We start from the raw sequence: 6,536 nt of genomic DNA, 5'->3' as shown, positions 1-6,536 counted from the left end.
GCCAGGCTTAAGCCTCTTCCAGTCTTTTTATCTCTCTCTCTCTCTCTCTGTCTTTGTCTGTCTGTGTGTCTTTCAGTCTGTTCGCTGTCTGTCTTTAAGCTTTTGTCTGTCTGTTGTCTGTTTCTCTGGTTCCATCTTCTCTTCTGTCTGTCTGTCTGTCTCTTTCTGTTTTACTTAAAAAATTCTCTCGTTTTTTTTTCCACTCCATTTCCCCTTATATATTATTGCCTCACGCGAGTGTTTACACACAACTTGAGTGTAAAAATAATATAAGTGCTTCGGTTGTCCACGTGTGTGTGTGGGTGGAGTAGGGGGTTGGATTGGGGCGGGGAGCGGGTTGATAGAGTTACGAAGAAATTTTATTTGTGAAGAGGGTTGAACACACACACACACACACACACACACACTCTCTCTCTCTCTCTCGATCAAGCACACGCACTCACGCACACACACACACACACACACACACACACACACCGTGGCACACACACACACACACACACACACACACACACACACACACACACACAGAGTCCCCTTCAGTACAGTGCAGCCATTCGAAAGTAGAAGTGATGTACAGGGAACACAGTGTGTGGTTCGTCCGCCGGGATCGACGAGGACCATCTAGTCATCCTGGGGGTGGGTGGGTGCGCAGATGACTGGTCAGGCCAATCCGCGCCAAAAAAGGAGAGGAACAAAAAGAAGCAGCAGCTTGAATAAACACACACGCAACGCAAACTGAACGGCAACCCCCTGAGGCAATGTTTGTTCATCGGGTGAGAAAAGTACCCGCACGTGGCAATTAAGGTTTACGGAGTTGGTTGCATTGCGTTGGGTGGTTAGGTGGCCAGGGGTAGGGGGTGTGGGTGTGTGTGTGTGTGTTGGGGGGGGGGATGTCTTCGAAGCCTTCCTCCCTTCTGTATCCTCCTCCACTTCACTCACCCCCGACCCACCTCCGCTTCTCCCTCCCCCCCCCCCCCCCCCGACCCCATCTCCCCGCGTCCACCGCCTCCACACCCCACCCCACCCAACCCACTTGGAAGTTGAGAGCCTCCGGGCTTTCCTGTTGGATAAGCTGAAGAATTGTTTGATATATACATGTATGTATGTTTTCATGTATGTATGTATGTGAGTGGAGTGATGGCCTAGAGTTAATGCGTCCGCCTAGGAAGCGAGAGAATCTGAGCGCGCTGGTTCGAATATTTTCTTCCCCCTTCACTAGACCTTGAGTGGTGGTCTGGACGCTAGTCATTCGGATGAGACGATAAACCGAGGTCCCGTGTGCTAGCATGCACTTAGCGCACGTAAAAGAACCCACGGCAACAAAGGGGTTGTTCCTGGCAAAATTCTGTAGAAAAATCCACTTTCACAGGAAAAAAACAAAAACAAATAATAAAACTGCACACAGGAAAAAATACAAAAAAAAGAAAGAAAAAAAAGGGTGGCGCTGTTGTGTAGCAACGCGCTCTCCCTGGGGAGAGCAGCCCGAATTTCATACAGAGAAATCTGTTGTGACAAAAAGAGAAATACAATACAATATATAGGTAGGTAGGTAGCCGTTGTATGTTGGTATGAATGTATCATCTTCATCGTCATTATTATTATCATTATTATTATCATGCCTTAGCATGATAGCCCCCCCTAGCCCCGTTTAAGTCCCGAGTAGCGAAGTAGTGACCTAGGTGTTTTTTGTTGTTGTTTTTTGACAAGATGGCCTGGAGAGCCTTGGCCAAAGGAATGATTCAGCGCTTATAGCTTTTAGAGGCGTTTGATTGGCTAAGAGCGGACCGGCCAAGACGGGACGTCTTTTCACTGTTAGCCGCGCGAAATTTGGCAAACCGATAGGCCTAGTTTGCATCAGTTTGACATGGTAAGTATATGTATCACCAAACATGGAGTAATAATACAAACTCCTCCTTTTTTTTTTCCCCAAGGAGAGGCTGTGTGCAGCATGCATGACTAGGGTGTGCACGTGCAAGAGCTTGCATGGCAGTAGTCGTTGTCCCTGACTGCAGCAGTTTGAAGAAATGAACAAGGGGAAAAAAAAAAAAAAAGCTGTGAGAGTGAAACGATTCCCATGCACGTGGAATGTCTGTGTTGGTCATGTGTGCGTGGTAATGCCTTTTTTTTTTGTTTTTTTAAAGTTTCACATGAAACGACAACGTACAAAATCTGTGAGAGAGACCATTTCCCCCCAGTTCATAAAGTTTACAGATTCTCCTTTTTGGGGGGGCGTAGTTTTTGTTTTGTTTGTCGTTTTTTTAATTTTTATTTTATTTGTTAAATTTTCTTTTTATCCGTCTGAGTGCACGCTTCTTTGTTCTGTTGCCGGTTACTAAAATGGTACCTGTCGACAAACGGCACGCTTCTTTGTTCTGTTGCCGGTTACTAAAATGGTACCTGTCGACAAACGGCACGCTTCTTTGTTCTGTTGCCGGTTACTAAAATGGTACCTGTCGACAAACGGCACGCTTCTTTGTTCTGTTGCCGGTTACTAAAATGGTACCTGTCGACAAACGCATTTTTGTGATCATCCATGTATTCTCTCTCGCTCTCTCTTTCTCTCTCTCTCTCTGTGCATGCGTGTGTGTGTGTTTGTGTAAGGTGCGAGTTGCACAGACAAGGAATGCTGGGTGCAGGAACTAGCCTGGACTCCCCCCCCACCCACCCACCCCCCACATTACCACCCCTCCGTCCGCCCCCCTCCCCCCAGTAACTCTGTGTGTGTGTGTGTGAGTGAAATGTTTGGGGAGATTTCGAAGGCAGAGCATAGGTTCACGGCTGACATTTGCACAGGGAACACCAGGCTTTGGACATACTCAGAGCCCCCCCCCCCCCCTTCTTTCTGTCTGCCTTTCGTGTGTGTGTGTGTTAGCGTGTTGTGTGTGTGTGTGTGTGTGTTTGTTGTGTTGTGTGTGTGTGTGTGTGTGTGTGTGTGTGTGTTGTGTTTGTGTGTGTGTTGTGTTGTGTTGTGGTGTGTGTGTGTGTGTGTGTGTTGTGTTGTGTTTGTGTGTGTGTGTGTGTTGTGTTGTGTGTGTGTGTGTGTTGTGTGTGTTGTTTTCTTTCCTTTTCCTCAGTCCAAGCCAGCCTAAAGGTCGCGAGGACGAATTTTGCATTCCGCATTCTCGTTGGCTGGCGATGCAAAGTGCGTTGACTGTCCACGTGGCGTCAGTGTCACGGAAATTTCTATGGCGATGTCACAGTGTATCTATGGCAATGTCACTGTGTATCTATGGCGATGTCACAGTATTTCTGTCACACTATATCTATGGCGGTGTCACAGTGTATCTATGGCGATGTCACAGTATTTCTGTCACACTATATCTATGGCGATGTCACAGTATTTCTGTCACACTGTATCAATGGTGATGTCACAGTATTTCTGTCACACTATATCTATGGCGATGTCACAGTATTTCTGTCGCAGTATATCTATGGCGATGTCACAGTATTTCTGTCACACTATATCTATGGCGATGTCACAGTATTTCTGTCACACTATATCTATGGCGATGTCACAGTATTTCTGTCACACGATATCAATGGCGATGTCACAGTATTTCTGTCACACTATATCTGTGGCGATGTCAACAGTATTTCTGTCACACTATATCTATGGCGATGTCACAGTATTTCTGTCACACGATATCTATGGTGATGTCACAGTATTTCTGTCACACTATATCTATGGCGATGTCAACAGTATTTCTGTCACACGATATCTATGGTGATGTCACAGTATTTCTGTCACACTATATCTATGGCGATGTCACAGTATTTCTGTCACACTATATCTATGGCGATGTCACAGTATTTCTGTCACACTGTATCTATGGCGATGTCACACTATATCTATGGCGATGTCACACTATATCTATGGCGATGTCACAGTATTTCTGTCACACTATATCTATGGCGATGTCACAGTATTTCTGTCACACTGTATCTATGGCGATGTCACAGTATTTCTGTCACACTGTATCTATGGTGATGTCACAGTATTTCTGTCACACTATATCTATGGCGATGTCAACAGTATTTCTGTCACACGATATCTATGGTGATGTCACAGTATTTCTGTCACAGTATATCTATGGCGATGTCACAGTATTTCTGTCACACTGTATCTATGGCGATGTCACAGTATTTCTGTCACACTATATCTATGGCGATGTCACAGTATTTCTGTCACACTATATCTATGGCGATGTCACAGTATTTCTGTCGCAGTATATCTATGGCGATGTCACAGTATTTCTGTCACACTATATCTATGGCGATGTCACAGTATTTCTGTCACACTGTATCTATGGCGATGTCACAGTATTTCTGTCACACTGTATCTATGGCGATGTCACAGTATTTCTGTCACACTGTATCTATGGCGATGTCACAGTATTTCTGTCACACTATATCTATGGCGATGTCACAGTATTTCTGTCACAGTGTATCTATGGCGATGTCACAGTATTTGTGTCACACTATATCTATGGCGATGTCACACTATATCTATGGCGATGTCACACTATTTCTGTCACACTGTATCTATGGCGATGTCACAGTATTTCTGTCACACGATATCTATGGCGATGTCACAGTATTTCTGTCACACTGTATCTATGGCGATGTCACACTATATCTATGGCGATGTCACAGTATTTCTGTCACACTGTATCTATGGCGATGTCACACTATATCTATGGCGATGTCACAGTATTTCTGTCACACTGTATCTATGGCGATGTCACACTATATCTATGGCGATGTCACAGTATTTCTGTCACACTATATCTATGGCGATGTCAACAGTATTTCTGTCACACTATATCTATGGTGATGTCACAGTATTTCTATGGTGATGTCACATAATTTTTATGGTGATGTCACAGCGTTTTTATGGCGATGCAACAGTATTTCACTGACGATGCAAAGTCTCCTAGGTAGAACATCCCAGCATGAACCGAGAGAAATCGGTCAGTCAGATTCCCAACAGTCTCGTGTACTTTGAAGACTGTCGTATAAAAAAATAACAACAATAACAAACAAACAAAGAAAACCGTGCCCTTAACTCTCACCATACGAACGGCGAAAGAGACAACGTTAACAGCGTTTCACCCCAATTACCACCATCAAAATATTGCAAGCGGAAGGCTCTCATATTGAAGAGGTGAATGTTGACAAAGAATAGCATAATTCTGACGACGGAAGCTAAAGGTTGGGTCATTCAGACACCCACTGGACATCCGAGGGGTATGTGTAGAGGAGAAGAGAGGACTGGCCGTACCGAGTGAGTTAAACGAAAGCTCGTAGATCGGACAACTCAAAACTCATCCTTTGTCAGATTTGAACTCAGCAGAGCAGTGCCAGAAAAACAAAACAAAACAAAAACAAAGCACCAAATAGAAAGAGCCGCACCATCGCAGTGACGTATGGAAGCCATCACAGCCAGGGAAGGCCGTGTGTGAAGCTTCGCTGTCAGCTTCAAGGAGGCGTCCAAGCGTGCGGAGTGATCCTTATGGGCAGCACCACATCTGCTTGATATATATATATATATAATTAAAAAAAAAAAAAAAAAGAAAAAAAAAAGAAAAAGAAAAGTCTGTACCCCACCAGGGTCCCCGCCTTCCGGGTTCCCCCCCACCCCCCACCCCACACACACACCCTCCTCTCTGATAGTTGCACCTATGTAGATAAAGACGCCCCCCCCAATCCCCCTCAAACACCCTCTCATCCACCCATCCTCTTAACCACCACCACCCCTCCCTCCCCTTCCTACACCAATCGGATCACATTAGATCCTTTCCCCCCAGTGGGTGCATGCATGGCATTTCCAAGCAGCGATCTCCAGGCTGCGAGGCAACTAGCTCCTCGGGGAGCACCAAGAGCGCCTGTACAGAAGGGCACCTTTTGAAGGGACCTCATGACGGGCGCAATAGCCGAGTGGTTAAAGCGTTGGACTGTCAGTCTGAGGGTCCCGGGTTCGAATCACGGTGACGGCGCCTGGTGGGTAAAGGGTGGAGATTTTTACGATCTCCCAGGTCAACATAATATTATGTGCAGACCTGCTAGTGCCTGAACCCCCTTCGTGTGTATATGCAAGCAGAAGATCAAATACGCACGTTAAAGATCCTGTAATCCATGTCAGCGTTCGGTGGGTTATGAAAACAAGAACATACCAGGCATGCACACCCCCGAAAACGGAGTATGGCTGCCTACATGGCGGGGTAAAAACGGTCATACACGTAAAAGCCCACTCGTGTGCATACGAGTGAACGCAGAAGAAGAAGGGACCTCATGAGAGCGCCCCGCTGTGCAGCTGATGTTCATGGAGTGAGATCTCAAGCCTCGAGGAGCTTGACCAGTAGATGGTTATCGCCTCGTCCTTGTCTTTTTTTCTCTCTCTCTCTCTCTGTTCCCCTCCCCCTCAGTTTTAGAGGTATGCATGCGTTTGAATGACTGGTGCGAAAGCGCTTTGATTTGTCTCGGCGCAGGATTCAGCGCTATATAGATATAATGATAACTATTATCGTCCAACA

Source organism: Babylonia areolata, chromosome 26 (assembly GCF_041734735.1).
Source record: "Babylonia areolata isolate BAREFJ2019XMU chromosome 26, ASM4173473v1, whole genome shotgun sequence".
NCBI lineage: Eukaryota > Metazoa > Mollusca > Gastropoda > Neogastropoda > Buccinidae > Babylonia > Babylonia areolata.
This window is presented reverse-complemented; position numbering follows the sequence as displayed.